Here is a 23,050-nt window from a genome sequence, read left to right as displayed (position 1 = left end):
AGGTGGGACCACAGTCACAAGGTCCCGGTGACGCGCAGGTGGCAACAGGATTCACCAAGTCCAGGAGAGGCCCAGGAGGCGACCAGTCACCAGATCCAGGTTCGGACCATCTAAGGACCAGATTCACAAGGCCCAAGTGAAGCCCAAGGGGTGACCAGAGTCACCAGGTAAGGGTGAGACCCAGAGTGGTAACCAGAGTAACCAGTTTAGTTTGAGGCCCAGAATGGGACCAGAGGTGCCTGGTCAAAGTGAGGCCCAGGTGTTGAATAGAGTATCCAGGTCCCAATGATGGCTGAGTGAGGACCAGAGTCACTAGGCCCATGCAGGCCATGATGGGGAACAGAATCACTAGGTCCTGGTTCGGCATAGAATAAGACCACAGTCAGCAGTATCCGGTGAGCCCCTTGTGGGAACCAGAGCCACTCTATCCAGCTGAGTCCCAGGTCCATGGGAGGCCCACGTGAGTAACTTATTCATCAGGTCGAAATGAGACATAGCTGGGGACAAGAGTCACCAGGACTGGGTGCGGCCTAGGTGGGGCAAGATTCAGCAGTTCTGAGTTAGGTCAAAGTGGGGACGAGAGACACCAGGTCCAGGTGTGGCCAAACTGAGGACCAGAGTCACCATATCCAGTTGAGGTCCATGTTGGAAAGAGAGTCACCAGGTCCAGGAGATGTCCAAGTGTGACTAGAGTCACCACATCCAGGTGAAGCCCAGGTGGGGATCAGAGTCACTAGGTCCAGATGAGGCCCAGGTGAGGACCAGAGTTATCAGGTACACGTGAGGACCCGGTGGGGATCAGAGGCCACAGGTCCATGTGAGGCCGGCTTGGGGACCATGGTCAACAGATCTACTTGAGGCCCAGGTGTGGAACACAGTAAGCAGGTACAGGTGGGTCCCCAGTGGTGACAAGAGTGACCACGTCCAGGTGAGGCCCAGGTGGGGACTAGGATCATCAGGTCCCGGGGAGGCCCTTGAAAGAACCAGAGTCAACAGTTCGAGGTCTGGCGCAGGTGGCAACCAGGGTCAGGAGGTCCAAGTCAGGCCAAAGTGGGGTTCACAGTCACTAGGGCACGGTGAGACCCAGAGGGGGACCAGAGTCACCTGGTCCAGGTGAGGCCCAGTTGAGGACCAGTTTCACCATATCTGGTTCGGCTTAGAAGGGTACCAGAATCACCTGATCGCGGTGATATCCAGATGGGGACCAGAGTCACTAGGTCGGGGTGAGGCCCAGAGTGGTTCCAGAGTCATCTGGTCCAGGTGAGGCTCAGGTGTGGAACAGAATCTCCAGGTACCAATGATGCCCAGGTGAGGACCAGAGTCAACAGATCTGGGTGACACGCAGATAGGATCAGAGTCACCAGTTCCAGGTGACTGAGAAGAAGAAGAAGGCGTCTACTAAATCAGGTCCAGGTGGTGAAGAAAGTCACCAGGACTTGGTGAGGCCCAGATTTGGACCAGATTCACCAGCTCCAGGTTATTCCCCGGTGGTGACCAGAGTCCTCGGGGCTGGGAGAGGACCAGCTAAGGACCAGATTCAACAGGTCCAAATGAGGCCCACGTGGGGACCTGAGTCACCAGGTATGTGTGAGGCCCAGGTGGCAACCCCACTCCCCAGGTCCAGGTGAGGCCAACCAGCAGGCTAGAGTCACCAGATGCAGGTGAGGTCCAGGAGGGGACCAGAGTCACCAAATCCAGGTGAGGTCCATGTTCAAAGAGAGTCACCAGGTCCAGGAAAGGTCCAGGTGGGGACCAGAGTCACCAGATCCAGGTGAAGCCCAGGTGGGGACCAGAGTCACTAGGTCCAGATGAGGTCAAGGTTGGGACAAGAGATACCAGGTACAAGGGAGGCCCCGGTGGGGAGCAGTGACAACAGGTCCATGTGAGGCCGGCCTGGGGACCATGGTCAACAGGTCTACTTGAGGCCCAGGTGTGGAACACAGTAAGCAGGTCCAGGTGAGTCCCTGGTGGTGACAAGTGTCACCACGTCCAGGTGAGGCCCAGGTGGGGACCAGGATCACCAGGTCCAGGGGAGGCCATTGAAAGAACCAGAGTCAACAGTTCGAGGTCAGTCGCAGGTGGCAACCAGGGTCAGCAGGTCCAAGTCAGGCCAAAGTGGGGTTCACAGTCACTAGGGCACGGTGAGACCCAGAGGGGGACCAGAGTCACCTGGTCCAGGTGAGGTCCAGTTGTGGAACACAGTCACCGGGTCCCAATTTTGTCCAGTTGAGGACCATGGTCAACAGGGCCAGGTGAGGCCCAGATGAGGATTGGAGTCCACAAATCCAGGTGAAGACCAGGTGGGGACCACAGTCAACAGATCCAGGATAGTCTCATGTGCAGACCAGATTCACCAGGTCCAGGTGAGTTGCAGGTGGAACCACACTCACCAGATCCCGGTGAGGCCCTGGTGCGGACCAGAGTCACGAGGTACATGAGAAGCTAGAAACAATGCAGCCACCAGTTCCACATGATGTCCACGTGGGAACGAGAATCTCCAGTTACACGTGAGGACCTGGTGGGGATCCGACTCACCATGTCCAGGTGAGACCCAGGTGGGAACCAGTGTCACCATGTCCAGGTGTGGCCCAGGTGAAGACCAGAGTTAATAGGTCCAGCTGGGTCACTGTTAGTGAACAGTGTAACCATATACTGATGCTACCCTGGTGGGTACCAGATACACCAGGTACTGGTGAGGCCCAGGTGGAACCAGAGACATGAGGTCCAGGTAGGTCCCGATGGGAACCACAGTCACCAGGTCAGGTGAGGCCATGCTTAGGATCAGAGTAACCAGTTACAGGTGAGGTCCAGGAGGAGCCAGAGTCACCTGGTACAGAAGAGGCCAAAGTCAGGACATGAGTTACCAGGATCAGTTCAGTCCCAGTGGTGAATAGAGTAACCATTTCCTGATGATGCCCTGGTAAAACCAGAGTCACCAGGTCCAGATGCGGCGCAGGTGGGGAGTATGTTCACTATGTCCCAGTGAGGCGCAGATGAGGACTAGAGTCACCAGGTCAAGTTGAAGCCTAGAAGGGTACCAGATTCACCTGGTCTAGGTGACATCCAGATGGGGACCAGAGTCACCATGTCAGGCTGAGGCCCAGAGGGGATCCAGAGTCATCAAGTCCAGGTGAGGCTCAGGTGTGGAACAGAGTATCCAGGTCATAAAATCCACAGGTGAGTACCAGAGTCAGCAGATCTGGGTGAGGTCCAGTTAGGATCAGAGTCACCAGTTCCAGGTGAGGCCAAGAAGGAGTCCACAGCAATCAGGTCCAGGTTGGGAACAAAGTCACCAAGACTGGGTGAGGCCCAGATGGGGACCATATTCACCAGATCCAGGTGATTCCCAGGTGGTTACCAGAGTTACCAGTTCCAGGTGAGCAACAGGTAAGGACCAGATTCACCAGGTCCAAGTGAGGCCCACGTGGGGACTTGTGTCTCCAGGTATGGGTGAGGCCCAGGTGGAAATCCCAATCACCAGGTCCAGGTGAGGCAACGTGCAGGCCATGCAGAGGAACCATGTCCCAATGATGCCCCCGTAGGGACCAGACTTACCTGGTCCAGGTGAGGCCAACCTTTGGGACCTGCTGAGGAAACGTGTCCCGATGATGCCCATGTAGGGACCAGAGACACCAGGTCCAAATGAGGCCCAGATGGAGCATATTCACTAGGTCCAGGTGAGGCCCAGTTGAGGACCAGAATCACCAGGTCTGGTTGAGCCCTAGAGGGATACCAGAATCACCTGGTCCAGGTGACATCCAGATGGGGACCAGAGTCACCAGGTCAGAGTGAGGCCCAGAGAGGTTCAAGAGTCATCATGTTCAGGAGAGGCTCAGGTGTGGAACAGAGTCACCACGTACCAAGGATGCCAGGTGAGGACCAGAGTCACCAGGTCTGGGTGACGCCCAGATAGGATCAGAGTCACTAGGTCCAGGTGAGGCCAAGAAAAAGTCCACAGCAATCAGGTCCAGGTGGGGAACAAAGTCACCAGGACTGGGTGTGGCCCAGGTGGGGACCAGATTCACCAGGTCCAGGTGAGGCCCAGGTGGTAACCAGAGTCCCCGGGTATGGGAGAGGACCAGGTAAGGACCAGATTCACCACGTCCAAGAGGTCCACGTGGGGACCTGAGTCACCAGGTATGGGTGAGGCCCAGGTGGCAACCCCACTCACCAGGTCCAGGTGAGGCCAACCAGCAGGCCAGAGTTACCAAATCCAGGAGAGGCCCTAGTGAGGACCAGAGTCACCAGGTAAAAGTGAGTCTACAAGAACACCACAGTCACCAGGTCCAGGTGTGATTCATGTGGGAACGAGAGTCACCAGGTCCAGGTAGGCCAAACTGAGGCCCAGAGTCACCAGATCCAGGTGAGGTCCATGTTAGAAAGGAGTCACCAGGTCCAGGAGAGGTCCAGGTGGGGACCAGAGTCACCAGATCCAGGTGAAGTCCAGGTGGGGACCAGAGTCACCAGATCCAGGTGAAGCCCAGGTGGGGACCAGAGTCACTAAGTCCAGATGAGGTCAAGGTGGGGACCAGAGATACCAGGTACAAGTGAGGCCCCGGTGGGGAGCAGTGTCAACAGGTCCATGTGAGGCCGTCCTGGGGAACATGGTCAACAGGTCTACTTGAGGCCCAGGTGTGGAACACAGTAAGCAGGTCCAGGAGAGTCCCCGATTCTGACAATGTCACCACGTCCAAGTGAGACCCAGGTGGGGAACAGGATGACCAGGTCGAGGGGAGGCCTTTGAAAAACCAGAGTCTACAGTTTGAGGTCAGGCGCAGGAGGCAACCAGTATCAGCAGGACCAAGACAGGCCATAGAGGGGGTTCACAGTCACTAGGGAACCGTGAGACCCAGAGGGGGACCAGAGTCACCTGGTCCAGGTGAGGTCCAGTTGTGGAACACAATCACCGGGTTCCAATTTTGCCCAGTTGAGGACCATGGTCAACAGGGCCAGGTGAAGCCCAGATGGAGACCGGAGTCCCCAAATCCAAGTGAAGCTCAGGTGGGGACCAGAGTCACCAGATCCTGGGTAGTCTCAGGTGTAGACCAGAATCACCAGGTCCAGGTGAGGTGCAGGAGGCAACCACACTCACCAGGTCCCGGTGAGGCCCTGGTGGGGACCAGAGTCACGATGTATATGAGAAGCTAGAAACACTGCAGCCACAAGGTCCACATTATGTCCATATGGGAATGAAAATCACCAGTTACAGGTGAGGACCAGGTGGGGATCCGACTCACCATGTCCAGGTGAGTCCCAGGTGGGAACGAGTGTCACCATGTCCAGGTGTGGCCCAGGTGAAGACCAGAGTTAATAGGTCCGGCTGGGTCACTGTTAGTGAACAGTGTAAACATATCCTGATGCTACCCAGGTGGGAACTGTTGGGGCCAGGCGGGAAGGGAAACTCCTCAAGATGGCGGATACGCCAAAATGGCTGAGGTTCCTGTCACCACCTCCACTTGGGACGACAGCTTGAGCAGACCCTTACACCTCTCCTTTGGACTTCCTCAACCGAACCCAATGCCCTTCAAACCCCAGAGGAGGAAGTCACCTTTGACTGGTCGAATTGCAATCCTTCCTTTGCATAGTGAGGGTCACTCTGACTGGTTGGATTGCAATCCTTCCTTTGCATATGAGCCAACCAATAGGAAACCGTTCTGCCTTACAACGTTATGTAAACCCCCTACCACCTTGTCTTGGCGCGACTTCCTCGACTCACTCTCTTTCCCCCGTGAGTCGTGGAACCTCGCCCGAGGGTGCCTGCAATAAAATCTGTTCTTGGACCCTCGCTTGCCTTGGCGGTCTCATTTCCGTCTAGTTACTAAAAAAACTTAACATTTGGTGCCGAAACCCGGGAGGAGATCGAGCCCCTGCAACAGCACGGAGGCTCTCTCCTCTTCCGTCGGACTGGAACTCCGCTCTCTTTCTCTGCTGGGGTCACCGGACTCCTCGCGGTGAGTGTTCCCTGGTTCCCGACCCTCTCCCGGGGCGCCCTGTCCTAATCGCGGCCGCGTCAGGGCAAACCCTCCTCCGCCACCTGGTGGCTCCGCGGTTCCGGGGAGTAAAGGAGACGTCCTTACTCCACGGTGACCACTTCTGTAAGCAGCAGCTCAATTCACAGTCGAGGGGACGCCCTCCTCCAAGTCTTGAGCTGATACGGGAAGGAGCCATGGGAACCTCCCAGTCCAAATTCGATTCCAAAACGCCTTTAGGATGCCTACTGGCTAATCTCCGAACTCTGGAGTTAGACCAGGACTTACGAAGGCGACGCCTTATCCATTACTGTACCGTCGCTTGGCCTCAATATCGGCTGAATAACCAAGCGCAATGGCCACCTGAAGGCACTTTTGATTATCAGATACTTACGGACCTTGATAATCTCTGTAGACGCCAAGGCAAATGGTCTGAGGTGCCCTATGTCCAGGCTTTCTGGACCCTGCGCTCCAGACCAGAACTCTGCTCTAGCTGCTCAACCTTTCAGGTACTCCTAGCCCGCTCTCCCCCGCCGACTCTTCCCCACTCCACCTCTAGAGACTCCAACTTGGCCCCTCCATCGCCCCTCGTGGAGCCTCCTGAAGATCTCTCCAGGCCCCCTGTAAGGGCCCCACACCTGTCTCCTCCTCCCTACCAACCCGCTCCCCAACAACCTGTGTCCCCGACTCCTTCCTCAATCTCCGAAACTCCAGGCCCAGGCCCAGCCTCGAGCATACCCTCTCCAACCGTTCCTCTCCTCCCAGCCCCAGAACCTCAACCACCTTCCAGCCCCCTCCCTTCTCCTCCTATCTCTGCCCGTACCAGATCCAAAAACTCTTCCCCGGACCTGGTCTGCCCCTTGAGGGAGGTTGCAGGGGCTGAAGGGGTTGTCCGAGTCCATGCGCCCTTTTCTCTACAAGACCTATCCCAAATAGAAAAACGCTTAGGTTCCTTTTCGGCCAATCCGGACAACTACATCAAGGAATTCCAATACTTGGCGCAGGCCTATGACCTAACCTGGCATGACTTACATGTCATCCAGACCACCACCCTCACCACTGAGGAGAGGGAACGTATCCAGGCTGCTGCCCGGGGACACGCTGATCAGGTCCACCTTACCGACGCCACAATGGCGGTCGGTGCTCAGGCGGTCCCCGCCGTAGAGCCAGGCTGGGATTACCAAGACGGTCAAGATGGCCGCCGGCGCCGCGACCACATGGTCCGATGTCTCATCGCTGGCATGCGGGCGGCCTCTAATAAGGCCGTAAATTATGACAAGATCAGAGAAATCATACAGGCCCCTGACGAAAACCCGGCTATATTCCTTAACCGGCTGACCGAGGCATTAATTCAGTACACTCGCTTGGACCCGGCCTGTCCCGCGGGGGCCACGGTTCTAGCCACACATTTTATTTCTCAGTCAGCCCCAGATATCCGCAAAAAATTAAAGAAAGTCGAGGAAGGCCCTCAGACCCCCATCTCTGACCTAGTGAGAATGGCATTTAAGGTCTTTAACTCCCGTGAGGAAGCCGCAGAGCTGAAGCGACAGGCCAGACTCCAGCAGAAGGTCCAGCTACAAACCCAGGCCTTGGCAGCAGCCCTGCGGCCGCGGCTCCAGGAGCCAGCAGAGAGGGGGACCCACCCGCACCCCTCCGGGGGCCTGCTTCAAATGCGGGACTGAAGGCCATTGGGCCCGTCAGTGCCCCAACCCGAGGGCACCAACTCGACCATGCCCTCTCTGCCATTTGATGGGCCACTGGAAATCCGACTGCCCTGGCCTCAGGGAATCCTCGGCGCCTCAACGCGGGGGAAGACCCGAGACGGTGAGTCCAGCCTTCCAACTGCTCGGGTTGGAGGACGACTGACGGAGCCCAGCCTCGGCCGCCCCTCTCACCCAGGCCGAGCCCAGGGTCATGCTCCAGGTAGCGGGTAAGTCCATCTCCTTTCTGCTGGATACGGGGGCTACCTATTCTGTTCTGCCTTCCTACGCGGGACCTACTCAACCCTCACCAGTCGCTGTTATGGGGATCGACGGGAACCCCTCCACTCCTAGGGCCACACCTCCCCTTACTTGTAGCCTGGATGGGTTCCCCTTCTCTCACTCATTCCTGGTGATTCCCTCATGCCCAGTGCCCCTGCTGGGTAGGGATATCCTCCAAAAGCTAGGGGCAACTATTCATTTGTCCCCCTCTCCTCCCTCCTCACCCTCAGCTCGTCTCATCCTATATCTCTCCACTCCATCTACTCCTACTCCGGATCAATTACCCTTCGTGAACCCCCAAGTATGGGATACCTCGGAACCTGTAGTGGCCTCCCACCACCCTCCCGTCAAAATAAAACTCAAGGACGGTTCCAAGTTCCCCTCTAGACCCCAGTTCCCTATCTCCCTCCTCCATCGCCTCGGCCTCAAACCGATCATAGAACGACTAAAGCGTCAGGGACTTCTGATTCCCATAAGCTCTCCCTGTAACTCCCCCATCCTGCCGGTCCGTAAACCCTCCGGAGCTTATCGATTGGTTCAGGACCTCCGACTCATTAATGAGGCAATAGTCCCTCTCCATCCAGTGGTTCCTAACCCTTATACCCTGCTATCCCATATCCCTCCAAGCACCACTCACTTTACGGTGTTGGACCTGAAGGATGCCTTTTTTACTATTCCCCTACACCCCGATTCCTACTTTCTTTTCGCCTTCACCTGGGAAGACCCAGACACACATACCTCTGGACAATTAACCTGGACTGTCCTACCCCAGGGGTTCCGGGACAGCCCCCATATTTTTGGTCAGGCCTTGGCTGCGGATTTACAACAATGCCTCCTTAAGGCTAGTACCTTACTACAATATGTAGACGACCTCCTCCTCTGCAGCCCTGCCCTCACCATCTCCCAGGATGACACCACCTCCCTACTTAACTTCCTAGGGAGCAAAGGGTATCGGGTCACACCCTCTAAGGCACAACTCTGCACCCCTTCGGTCACTTATCTGGGAATCCACTTGACCCCCACCTCTAAATCTCTTACCGGAGACCGTATCCGCCTCCTACGAGAGCTCCAACCCCCTCAGACGGCAGATGAAATACTTTCCTTCCTCGGGTTGGCTGGCTTCTTTAGACACTGGATTCCAAACTTTTCTATTTTGGCCCGCCCCTTATACCAAGCGGCAAAGGACACTCCCCAGGGTCCTCTCACTGATCCCTCTTCGGTCCGCCGCCTGTTTTCCAAGTTAAGAGACTGTCTCACCGCTGGGCCGATACTAACTTTGCCTGACCCTTCAAAACCATTCCACCTTTACACTGATGAGCGGTCGGGTTCAGCTACTGGCCTTTTGGCCCAACCGGTTGGACCTACTTACCGGATTATAGCCTATCTATCTAAGCAGCTAGACAGCACCGCCCGCGGATGGCAGCCCTGCCTTAGGGCGCTCGCAGCTGCTGCCTCCTTAACTAAGGAGGCTCTCAAATTGACTTTGGGACAACCCCTCGTGGTTTACTCCCCCCATCGACTTGGGGATCTTCTTAGCCACCGATCCCTGGCCCACCTAACCCCCTCTCGTCTCCAACTCTTCCATCTGCTATTCATCGAAAACCCTCAAATCTCCCTCTCTACCTCTCCCCGCTTAAATCCTGCAACTCTGTTGCCTACACCTTCGCCTACCTCTGAACCCACTCACTCCTGCCCGCAGCTCATAGAGGATCTCACCCCTCCCCACCCTGGACTCTCTGATCAGCCATTATCCAACCCTGACCGTATACTCTTTGTAGATGGCAGCTCCTTCCTGGCTGCGGATGGTCGGAGACACGCCGCCTATGCTGTAGTCACCCCAGAGACGGTAGTGGAGACAGTCCCCCTCCCAATTGGGACTACTTCCCAAAGGGCTGAACTTATAGCTCTCACCAGGGCTCTACATCTATCTAAGGGACAACGAGTCACCATCTACACCGACTCAAAATATGCCTATCTCATCGTTCATACTCATTCCGTCCTCTGGCAGGAGCGGGGATTTTTAACCACCAAGGGGACGCCTATAGTAAATGGACCTCTCATTGCCAAATTGCTTGAGGCCCTTAGTCTGCCCACTGAGGTTGCAATCGTTCACTGTAGGGGCCATCAGACTTCTAAAGACATGGTCTCCATAGGAAATAATAAGGCCGACTCAGTGGCCAGGGAAACGGCCTTAAGTAACCCAATATCTCCCATCCTCTTCCTTAATACCCCTCATCGACCTTTCTACTCTATAAAGGAAACTCAAGCCCTCCAGGCCCTGGGAGGAAAGGCAGAAAGTAAAGGATGGATTTACATCCAAGGGAAGATTGCCCTCCCAGAAAACCTGGCCCATACCCTAATTACTGATATCCACCAATCTCTCCATATTGGCCCAAGGGCACTGAACCAGTTTCTCCAGCCCCTGTTTTACTATCCATCCCTACCTAAGGTGATTGAGGCTGTCCATAGGGCTTGTAAAACCTGCTCTGCCGTAAATGCACAGGGAGGAATCCGCAGGCCGGGGCCTAACCATCAGCTCCGAGGCCATCAGCCCGGTGAAGACTGGCAGCTGGACTTCACTCACATGCCCCGCCATAAAGCCTTTCGTTATCTACTGACTTTGGTTGATACTTTTACAGGATGGATTGAGGCATACCCCACAGCCAGAGAGACTGCAGATGTGGTGGCCACAATCCTCATCGAGCACATCATCCCGAGGTTTGGGTTACCCCGGACCCTACAGTCAGACAACGGGCCGGCATTTATCTGCAGTGTGACCCAACAGGTGGCCGAGAGCCTCAACATTACCTGGAAGCTGCACATCCCCTACCACCCTCAGTCTTCGGGTAAGGTGGAAAGGGCCAACGGGCTACTTAAGGCTCAACTCACTAAACTTACCCTGGAGACTCGCCTGTCGTGGCCCACACTGTTACCTATAGCTCTCACCAGACTCCGGGCGTCCCCCCGAGGACCATCAGGTTTGAGTCCCTTTGAGTTACTGTATGGTCGGCCCTTCCTTATCAACCACAACCTCCCGGCCATTCCTCCACCTCTTTTATCCTATCTGCCTTACCTTACCCTCCTCCGGGCCCTCTTGAGAGCCCATGCTGATGCTGTCATTCCGGCCCCGACCGACAATGCCTCCGAGGAAGCCTCTCCACGAGACTTATCCCCAGGGGACCAGGTCCTTCTCAGAAATCTGCAGCCAGGCTCCCTGCAGACCCGATGGACCGGACCTCACACGGTCATCCTCACCACCCCAACCGCGGCAAAATTGCTGGGACATACGGCATGGGTGCACATCAACAACCTTAAACGGGCACCCACAGGTATCGAATGGACCTCCCAGATGGTGAGACCCACCAAACTCCGCCTGGCTAGGGCTCCTTCTCATACTTCTCCTGAGCCCCCCGATCCAAGCGGTAGAATGTGATTGCATGAAAGGCAGCGGTACCTCGCGCTACTTTTCATCTTATACCCACATGCCCAGAACTTGTTACTCAGGGAAGACACCCATCACCTGTACTTCAAGACATGCCGAAGGAACCTTTTGGATGTCTGAACTTTCTCAAACCAGCCGATCCCCTTGCAGCCGGTACCCCAAGACTGGAACGCCTGCAAGAACTCACCCGGGTATCTGTCAACCAACTTTTACTTCACCCATACTCTCGCCTGCCCACATCCGACTACCCCTACAACGACGCCCCACCGTCAGCAGGAAGTAGCCAGAGCAGAGTCGACGCCCCCGACACCATTATATAAAACAAAAGGTCGGAATGTTGGGGCCAGGCGGGAAGGGAAACTCCTCAAGATGGCGGATACGCCAAAATGGCTGAGGTGGCAAACCCATCACTAGGGCCAGGTGAGGCCAACCTGGAGGCCATGCAGAGGAACCGTGTCCCGGTGATGCCCAGGTAGGGACCAGAGTTACCAGGTCCATCTGAGGCCAACCTGCAGGCCATGCAGTGGATCCATGTCCCGATGATGCCCAGGTAGTGACCAGAGTCACCAGGTCCAAATGAGGCCCAGATGGAGCATATTCAATAGGTCCAGGTGAGGCCCAGTTTAGGACCAGTGTCACCAGAACTGGTTGAGTCCTAGAGGGGTACCAGAATCACCTGGTCCATGTGACATCCAGATGGCGACCAGAGTCACCAGGTCAGGGTTAGGCCCAGAGTGGTTCCAGAGTCCAGAGCCTCAGGTCCAGGTGAGGCTCAGGTGTGGAACAGAGTCACCAGGTACCAATGATGCCCAGGTGAGGACCAGAGTCACCAGGTCTGGGTGACACGCAGATAGGATCAGAGTCACCAGGTCCAGATGAGGCCATGAAAGAGTCCACAGCAATCAGGTCAAGGTGGGGAACAAAGTCACCAGGACTGAGTGAGGCCAAGATGGGGACCAGATTCACCAGGTCCAGATGAGACCCCGATGTGGAACTGAGAACCCTGGTCCCGTGATGCCCATATGAGGACCTGAGTCACCAGGTCCAGGTGAGGCCTAGGTCGGGGGACCAGAGTCATTAGGACTAGTTGAGGCCAAAGTGTGGAGCAAAGTTATGAGGTCCATGTGAGGCCCAGTTGTGGAAGAGTAACCATGTCCCATTGACGCCAGGTGCGAAAAGAGTCACAAGGTCCAGACGAGGCCTTAGTGAGGAGTAGATTCACCAGGTCCTGTTGAGGTCCAGTTGAGGACCACTGTCCCCAGCTCCGGGTGAGTCCCAGAGGGGGACCAGTGTCCCCCGGTTCTGGTGATATCCAGGTGGGGACCAGAGTCACCACGTCAGGGTGAGGACCATAATGGGACGAGAATCACTAGGTCCAGATGAGGTCCCGATGTGGAACTGAAAAACTAGGTCCCATGATGCCCATATGAGGACCTGAGTCACCAGGTCCAGGTGAGGTCCCTGTGGGAACCAGTCACCTCGTCCAGGTGAGGCCGAGGTGGGACCACAGTCACCAGGTCCAGGTGAGTCCCAGGGATTTAGAGAGTATCCAGGTCCCAATGATGCCCAGGTAAGGACCAGAGTCAACAGGTCCAGGAGAGGACCAAATATGGATCAGAGTCATTGTGTTCCAGGTGAGGCCAGAAGGAGACCACAGGAACCAGGTCCAGGGGAGCCCCATATGGGAACCAGAGCCAACAGATCAGGGTGAGGTCCAGTTGTGACTACAGTGAGAAGGCCCAGGTGAGGCGCAGGTGGCAACAGGATTCACCAAGTCCAGGTCAGGCCTAGGTGGCCACCAGTCACCAGATCCAGATGCGGACCAGCTAAGGACCAGATTCACCAGGCCCAAATGAAGCCAAAGGGGTGACCAGAGTCACCAGGTAAGGGTGAGGCCCAGAGGGGAACCAGAGTAACCAGTTTAGTTTGAGGCCCAGTATGGGACCAGAGGTCCTTGGTCAAAGGTAGGCCCAGGTGTGGCATAGAGTATCCAGGTCCCAATGATGCCTGGGTGAGGACCAGAGTCACTAGGGCCATGCAGGCCCAGATGGGGAACAGAATCACTAGGTCCTGGTGAGGCATAGAATAAGACCACAATCACCAGTATCAGGAGTGCCCCTTGTGGGAACCAGAGCCACTCTATCCAGCTGAGTAACAGGTCCATGTGTGCCCCACGTCAGGACCAGATGCATCAGGTCGAATTGAGGCATAGTTCGGGACAAGAGTCACCAGGTCTGGGTGCGGCCTAGGTGGGGCAAGATTCAGCAGTTCTGAGTTAGGTCAAAGTGGGGACGAGAGACACCAGGTCCAGGTGAGGCCAAACTGAGGACCAGAGTCACCAGATCCAGGTGAGGTCCATGTTGGAAAGAGAGTCACCAGGTGCAGGAGAGGTCCAGGTGGGGACCAGAGTCACCAGATCCAGGAGAAGTCCAGGTGGGGACCAGAGTCACCAGATCCAGGTGAAGCCCAGGTGGGGATCAGAATCACTAGGTCCTGATTAGACCCAGGTGAGGATCAGAGTTACCAGATACACGTGAGCCCCCGGCGGGGATCAGAGCCAAAAGGTCCACGTGAGGCTGGCTTGGGGACCATGGTCAATAGGTCTACCTGAGGCCCAGGTGTGGAACACAGTAATCATGTCCAGGTGAGTCCCCGGTGGTGACAAGAGTCACCACGTCCAGTTGAGGCCCAATTGGGGACCAGGATCACCAGGTACAGGGGAGACCCTTGAGAGAACCAGAGTCAACAGTTTGAGGTCAGGCGCAGGTGGCAACCAGGGTCAGCAGGTCCAAGTCAGGCCAAAGTGGGGTTCACAGTCACTAGGGCACAGTGAGACCCAGAGGGGGACCAGAGTCACCTTGTCCAGGTGAGGTCCAGTTGTGGAATACAGTCACCGAGTCCCAATTTTGCCCAGTTGAGGACCACGGTCAACAGGGCCAGTTGAGGCCCAGATGGGGACCGGAGTCCCCAAATTCAGGTGAAGCCCAGGTGGGGACCACAGTCACCAGATCCAGGGTAGTCTCAGGTGGACACCAGAATCACCAGGTCCTGGTGAGGTGCAGGTGGCAACCACACTCAACAAGTCCCGGTGAGGCCCTGGTGGGGACCAGAGTCACGAGATACATGAGAAGCTAGAAACACTGCAGCCACCAGGTCCACATGATGTCCATGTGGGAACGAGAATTACAAGTTACAGGTGAGGACCATTTGGGGATCTGAGTCACCATGTCCAGGTGAGACCCTGGTGGGAACCAGTGTCTCCATGTCCAAGTGTGGACCAGGTGAAAACAAGAGTAATAGGTCCGGCCGGGTCACTGTTAGTGAACAGTGTAACCATATTCTGATGCTACTCAGGTGTGTACCAGATACAAGGTCCTGGTGAGTCCCAATTGGGACCAGAGACATGAGGACCAGGTGAGGTACCGATGGAAACCACAGTCACCAGGTCAGGTGAGGCCATGCTTAGGATCAGAGTCACCACTTACAGGTGAGGTCAAGGGGGAGCCAGAGTCACATGGCACAGAAGAGCCGAAAGTCAGGACCAGAGTTACCACGATCAGGTCAGTCCCACTGGGAACAGAGTAACCACGTCCCAATGATGCCCAGGTAGAACCACAGTTACCAGGTCCAGGTGCGGCCCACCTAAAGGCCATGCAGTGGAACCATGTCCCGATGATGCCCAGGTAGGGAAGAGAGTCACCAGGTCCAAATGAGGCCCAGATGGAGCATATTCAATAGGTCCAGGTGAGGCCCAGTTGAGGACCAGAGTCACCAGATCCAGGTGAAGCCAAGGTGGGGACCAGAATCACTAGGTCCAGATGAGGCCCAAGTGAGGACCAGTGTTACCAGGTACACGTGATGCCCCGGTGGGAATCAGAGGAAACAGGTCCATATGAGGCCGGCTTCTGTACCATGTTCAACAGGACTACTTGAGGCCCATGTGTGGAACACAGTAACCAGGTCCAGGTGAGTCCCCGGTGGTGACAAGGGTCACCACGTCCAGGTGAGTCCCAGGGGGGGACCAGGATCACCAGGTACAGGGGAAGCCCTTGAATGAACCAGAGTCAACAGTTCGAAGTCAGGCGCAGGTGGCAACCAGGGTCAGCAGGTGCAAGTCAGGTCAAAGTGGCGTTCACCGTCACTAGGGGACGGTGAGACCCAGAGGGGGACCAGAGTCACCTGGTCCAGGTGAGGTCCAGGGTTGGAACACAGTCACCGGGTCCCAATTTTGGCAGGTGAGGACCATGGTTGACAGGGCCAGGTGAGGCCCAGATTGGTGATCCTCAATCTGGATCAGATTCACCAGTTCCAGTTGAGGCTAAGAAGGAGTCCACAGCAATCATGTCCAGATTGACGCCTAGGTCGGGGGACCAGAGTCATCAGGACTAGTTGAGGCCAAAATGTGGAGCAAAGTTATCATGTCCAGGTGAGGCCCAAGTGGGGAACAGAGTAACCATGTCCCATTGATGCCAGGTGGGAAAAGAGCCACAAGGTCCAGACGAGGCCTAAGTGAGGAGCATATTCACCAGGACCTGTTGAGGCCCAGTTGAGGACCAGTGTCCCCAGCTCCGGGTGAGTCCCAGAGGGGGACCAGAGTCACCCGGTTCTGGTGATATCCAGGTGGGGACCAGAGTCACCACGTCAGGGTGAGGACCATAATGGGACGAGAATCACTAGGTCCAGATGAGGTCCCGATGTGGAACTGAAAAACTAGGTCCCATGATGCCCATATGAGGACCTGAGTCACCAGGTCCAGGTGAGGTCCCTGTGGGAACCAGTCACCTCGTCCAGGTGAGGCCCAGGTGGGACCACAGTCACCAGTATCATGTGAGCCCCTTGTGGGAACCAGAGCCACTCTATCCAGCTGAGTCCCAGGTCCATGTGAGGCCCACGTGAGGAGTAGATTCATCAGGTCGAATTGAGGCATAGCTGGGGACAAGAGTCACCAGGTCTGGGTGCGGCCTACGTGGGTCAAGATTCAGCAGTTCTGAGTTAGGTCAAAGTGGGCACGAGAGACACCAGGTCCAGGTGAGGCCAAACTGAGGACCAGAGTCACCAGATCCAGGTGAGGTCCAGGTGGGGACCAGAGTCACCAGATCCAGGTGAAGCCCAGGTGGGGACCAGAGTCACTAGGTCCAGATGAGGCCCAGGTGAGGACCAGAGTTACCAGGTACACGTGAGGCCCCGGTGGGGATCGGAGGAACAGGTCCATGTGAGGCCGGCTTGGGGACCATGGTCAACAGGTCTACTTGAGGCCCAGGTGTGGAGCACAGTAAGCAGGTCCTGGTGAGTCCCCATTGGTGACAGGAGTCACCACGTCCATGTGTGGGCCAGGTCCGACCAGGATCACCAGGTCCAGGGAAGGCCCTTGAAAGAACCAGAGTCAACAGTTCGAGGTCAGGCGCAGGTGGCAACCAGGGTCAGCAGGTCGAAGTCAGGCCAAAGTGGGGTTCACTGTCACTAGGGCACGGTGAAACCCATAGTGGGACCAGAGTCACCTGGTCCAGGTGAGGACCAGTTGTGGAACACAGCCACCGGTTCCCAATTTTGCACAGTAGAGGACCATGGTCAACAGGGCCAGGTGAGGCCCAGATGGGGAACGGAGTCCCCAAATCCAGGTTAAGCCCAGGTGGGGACCACAGACGCTAGATCCAGGGTAGTCTCAGGTGCAGAGCAGAATCACCAGGTCCATGTGAGGTGCAGGTGGCAACCACACTCACCCGGTCCCGGAGAGGCCCCGGTGGGGACCAGAGACACGAGGTACATGAGAAGCTAGAAACACTGCAGCCACCAGGTCCACATGATGTCCATGTGGGAATGAAAATCACCAGTTACAGGTGAGGACCAGGTGGGGATCCGACTCACCATGTCCAGGTGAGACCCAGGTGGGAACCAGTGTCACCATGTCCTCGTGTGCCCCAGGTGAAGACCAGAGTTATTAGGTCCGGCTGGATGAGTGTTAGTGAACAGTGTAACCATATCCTGATGCTACCCAGGTGGGTACCAGAGACACCAGGTCCTGATGAGGACCAGATGTAACCGGAGACATGAGCTCCAGGTGAGGTCCCGATGGGAACCACAGTCACCAGGTCAGGTGAGCCCATGCTTAGGATCAGAGTCACCAGGAACAGGTGAGGCCAAGCTGGAGCCAGAGTCACCTGGTACAGAAGAGGCCAAAGTCAGGACCAGAGTTACCAGGATCAGGTCAGTCCCAGTGGGTAATACAGTAACCATGTCCCAATGATGCCCAGGTAGAATCAGAGTCACCAGGTCCAGCGAGGCGCAGGTGGGTAGAGTATTCACTAGGTCCAGGTGAGGCCCAGATGAGGACCAGAGTCACCAGGTCTAGTTGACGCCTAGAGGGGTACCAGATTCACCTGGTCTAGGGGACATCCAGATGGGGACCAGAGTCACCATGTCAGGGTGAGGCCCAGAGGGCATCCAGAGTCATCATGTCCAGGTGAGGTTCAGGTGTGGAACAGAGTATCCAGGTCATAATCGTTCACAGGTGAGGACCAGAGTCACCAGATCTGGGTGAGGCCCAGTTAGGAGCAGAGTCACAAGTTCCAGGTGAGGCCAAGAAGGAGTCCACAGCAATCAGGTCAAGGTGGGGATCAAAGTCACCAGGAATGTGTGAGGCCCAGATGGGGACCAGATTCACCAGGTCCAGGTGATTCCCATTTGGTGACAAGGGTTACCAGTTCCGTGTGAGGACCAGGTAAGGACCAGATTCACCAGGTCCAAGTGAGGCCCACGTGAGACCTGTGTCACCAGGTATGGGTGAGGCCCAGGTGGCAAGCCCACTCACCAGGTCTAGGTGAGGCCAACCTGCAGGCCATGCAGAGAACCGTGTCCCGATGATGCCCAGGTAGAGACCAGAGGTACGAGGTCCAGGTGACGCCAACCTGCAGGCCATGCAGAGGAACCGTGTCCCGATGATGCCCAGGTAGGGACCAGAGTTACTAGGTCAAGAAGAGGCCAACCTGCAGACCATTATGTGGAACCAGGTCGCGATGTTGCCCACGTAGGGACCAGAGTCACCAGGTCCAAATGAGGCCCAGATGGAGCATATTTACTAGGTACAGGTGAGGCCCAGTTGAGGACCAGAGTCACCAGATCTGGTTGAGGCCCAGAGGGGTACCAGATTCACCTGGTCTAGGTGACATCCAGATGGGGACCAGAGTAACCATGTCAGGGTGAGGCCCAGAGGGGATCCAGAGTCATCATGTCCAGGTGAGGCTCAGGTGTGGAACAGAGTATCCAGGTCATAATGGTCCACCCGTGAGCACCAGAGTCACCAGATCTGGGAGAGGCCCAGTTAGGATCAGAGTTACCACTTCCAGGTGAGGCCAAGAAGGTGTCCACAGCAATCAGGTCCAGGTGGGGAACAAAGTCACCAGGACTAGGTGATACCCAGGTGGTGACCAGATTTACGAGTTCCGGGTAGAACTAGGTAAGGACCACATTTACCAGGTCCAAGTGAGGCCCACGTGGGGACCTGTGTCACCAGGCATGGGTAAGACCCACGTGGGAACCCCACTCACCAGGTCAAGATGAGGCCAACATGCAGGCCATGCAGAGGAGCCATGTCCCGATGATGCCCAGGTAGGGACCAGAGTTACCAGATCCAGGTGAGACCCAGGTGGGAAACACAGGAACTAGGTCCAGATTGAGGTCTAGATGGGGGGACCAGAGTCATCAGGAACAGTTGAGGCCAAAGTGCGGAGAAAACTTATCATGTCCAGGTGAGGCCCAGGTGGGGAACAGAGTAACCATGTCCCATTGATGCCAGGTTGGATAAGAGTCACAAGGTCCAGACTAGGCCTAAGTGAGGAGTAGATTCACCAGATCCTGTTGAGCCCAGGTGAGGACCTGTGTCCCCAGCTCCGGGTGAGTCCCAGAGGGGGACCAGAGTCACCCGGTTCTGTTGATATCCAGGTGGGGACCAGAGTCACCAGGTCAGGGTGAGGCCCAGAGGGGGACGAGATCACTAGGTCCAGGTGAGGCCCCAATGTGGCACTGAGATACCAGGTCCCATGATACCAATTTGAGGACCTGAGTCACCAGGTCCAGGTGAGGTCCCTGTTGGAACCAGTGTCCTCATCCAGATGAGGTCCAGGTGGGACCACAGTCACCAGGTCAAGGTGAGGCCCAGGTATATAAGATAGTATACATGTCCCAATGATGGCCAGGTAAGGACCAGAATCAACAGGTCCAGCGAGGCCCAAATATGGATCAGAGTCATTGTGTTCCAGGTGAGGCCAGATGGAGACCACAGGAACCAGGTCCAGGAGAGACCCATATGGGAACCAGAGCCACCAGATCCAGGTGAGTTCCAGGTGGGACCACAGTCACAAAGTCCAGGTGAGGCGCAGGTGGTAACAGGATTCACCAAGTGCAGGTGAGGCCCAGGTGGCGACCAATCACCAGATCCAGGTGCGGATCAGCTAAGGACCAGATTCACCAGGCCCATGTGAAGCTCAAGGGGTGACCAGAGAAAACAGGTAACGGTGAGTCCCAGAGGTAGAATCAGAGTAACCAGTTTAGTTAGAGGCACAGAATTGGACCGGAGGTCCCTGGTGAAAGTGAGGCGCAGATGTGGAATAGAGTATCCAGGTCCCAATGATGCCTGGGAGAGGACCAGAGTCTCTAGGGCCATGAAGGCCCAGATGGGGAACAGAATCACTAGGTCCTAGTGAGGCATAGAATAAGACCACAGTCAGCAGTATCAGGTGAGCCCCTTGAGGGAACCAGAGCCACTCTACCCAGCTGAGTCCCAGGTCCATGTGAGGTCCACGTTAGGACCAGATTCATCAGGTCGAATTGAGGCATAGCTGGGGACAAGAGTCACCAGGTCTGGGTGCGGCCTAGGTGGGGCAAGATTCAGCAGTTCTGAGTTAGGTCAAAGAGGGAACGAGAGACACCAGGTCCAGGGGAGGCCAAACTGAGGACCAGAGTCACCAAATCCAGGGGAGAACCATGTTGGAAAGAGAGTCACCAGGTCCAGGAGAGGTCCAGGAGGGGACCAGAGTCATCAGATCCAGGTGAAGTCCAGGTGGGGACCAGAGTCACCAGCTCCAGGTGAAGCCCAGGTGGGAACCAGAGTCACTAGGTCCAGATGAGGCCCAGGTGAGGACCAGAGTTACCAGGTACACGTGAGGCCCCGGTGGGGATCAGAGGAAACAGGTCCATGTGAGTCCCGCCTGGGGACCATGGTCAACAGGTCTACTTGAGGCCCTGGTGTGGAATAGAGAAAGCAGGTCCAGGTGAGTCCCCGGTGGTGACAAGAGTCACCACGTCCAGGTGAGGCCCAGGTGGGGACCAGGAACACCAGGTACAGGGGAGGCCCTTGAAAGAATCAGAGTCAACAGCTCGAGGTCAGCCGCAGGTGGCAACCAGGGTCAGCAGGTCCAAGTGAGGCCAAAGTGGGGTTCACAGTCACTAGGGCACGGTGAGACCCAGAGGGGGACCAGAGTCACCTGGTCCAGGTGAGGTCCAGTTGTGGAACACAGTCACCGTGTCCCAATTTTGCCCAGTTGAGGATCATGGTCAACAGAGCCTGGTGTGCCCATATGGGGACCGGAGTTCCCAAATCCAGGTGAAGCCCAGGTGGGGACCACAGTCACCAGATCCAGGGTAGTCTCGGTTGCAGACCAGAATCACCAGGTCCATGTGAGGTGCAGGTGGCAACCACACTCACCAGGTCCGAATGAGGCCCTGGTGGGGACCCGAGCCACGAGGTACATGAGAAGCTAGAAACACTGCAGCCACCAGGTCCACATGATGTCCATGTGGGAACGCGAATCACCAGTTAAGGTGAGGACCAGGTGGGGATCCGACCCACCATGCCCAGGTGAGACCCAGGTGAAGACCAGAGTTAATCGGTCCGGCTGGGTCACTGTTAGTGAACAGTGTAACCATATCCTGATGCTACCCAGGTGGGTACCAGAGACACCATATCCTGGTGAGGCCCAGGTGGGCCCAGAGACATGAGGTCCAGGTGAGGTCCCGATGGGAACCACAGTCACCACATCAGGTGAGGCCATGCTTAGGATCAGAGTCACCAGTTACAGGTGAGGCCCAGGTGGAGCCAGAGTCACCTGGTACAGAAGAGGCCAAAGTCAAGACCAGAGTCACCACGATCAGGTCAGTCCCAGTGGGGAATAGAGTAACCATTTCAGGATGATGCCCAGGAAGAACCAGAGTCACCAGGTCCAGATTGGCGCAGGTGGGGAGCATATTCACTAGGTCCCTGTGAGGCCAATTGAGGACGAGAGTCACCAGGTCTAGTTGAGTCCTAGAGGGGTACCAGATTCACCTGGTCTAGGTGACATCCAAATGGAGACCAGAGTCACGATTTCAGGGTGAGGCCCAGAGAGGTTCCAGAGTCATCAAGTCCAGGTGAGGCTCAGGTGTGGAACAGAGTATCCAGGTCATAATGATCCACAGTTGAGGACCAGAGTCACCAGATCTGGGTGAGGCCCAGTTAGGATCAGAGTCACCAGTTCCAGGTGAGGCCAAGAAAGTGTCCACAGCAATCAGGTCCAGGTGGGGAACAAAGTCACCAGGACTGGGTGAGGCCCAGATTGGGAACAGATTCACAAGGTCCAGGTGATTCCCAGGTGATGACCAGAGTTACCAGTTCCGGATGAGGACCAGGTAAGGACCAGATTCACCAGGTCCATGTGAGGCCCACGTGGGGACCTGTGTCACCAGGTATGGGTGAGGCCCAGGTAGCAAACCCACTCACCAGGTCAAGGTGAGTCCAACCTGCAGGCAATGCAGAGGAATCGTGTACCGAAGATGCCCGTGTAGGGAACAGAGTGACCAGGTCCAGGTGAGGCCAACCTGCAGGCCATGCAGTGGAACCATGTCCCGATGATGCCCACGTAGGGACCAGAGTAACCAGTTCCAAATGAGGCCCAGATGGAGCATATTCACTAGGCCCATGTGAGGCCCAGTTGAGGACCAGAGTCACCAGATCTGGTTGAGGTCTAGAGGGGTACCAGAATCACCTGATCCAGGTGACATCCAGATGGGGACCAGAGTCCCTGATAGTGAACAGTGTCACCATAACCTGATGCTACATAGATGGTTACCAGAGACACCAGGTCCTGGTGAGGCCCAAGAGGGACCCGAGACATGAGGTCCAGGTGAGGTCTCGATGGGAACCGCAGTCAGTAGGTCAGGTGAAACCATGCTCAGGATCAGAGTCACCAGTTACAGGTGAGGCACAGGTTGAGCCAGAGTCACCTGGTATTGAAGAGGCCAAAGTCAGGACAAGAGTTACCAGGATCAGGTCAGTCCCAGTGGGTAATACAGTAACCATGTCCCGATGATGCCCAGGAAGAACCAGAGTCACCAGGTCCAGATGAGGCGCAGGTGGGGAGCATATTCACTAGGTCCCGGTGAGGCCAAGTTGAGGACAAGAGTCACCAGTTCTAGTTGAGGCGTAGAGGGGTCCAGATTCACCAGGTCTAGGTGACATCCAGATGGGGACCAGAGTCGTCATGTCAGCCTCACCTGGGCTTGCTGACTCTGGGCCAGGTCCTGGTGAGGCCCATGTGGGACCAGAGACATGAGGTCCAGGTGAGGTCCCGATGGGAACCACAGTCACCAGGTCAGGGGAGGCCATGCTTAGGATCAGAGGCACCAGT

The sequence above is a fragment of the Canis aureus genome, chromosome 29 (genome assembly GCF_053574225.1).
Source record: "Canis aureus isolate CA01 chromosome 29, VMU_Caureus_v.1.0, whole genome shotgun sequence".
Lineage (NCBI taxonomy): Eukaryota > Metazoa > Chordata > Mammalia > Carnivora > Canidae > Canis > Canis aureus.
The sequence above is the reverse complement of the archived record's forward strand: the minus strand, read 5'-3'. Positions refer to the sequence as shown.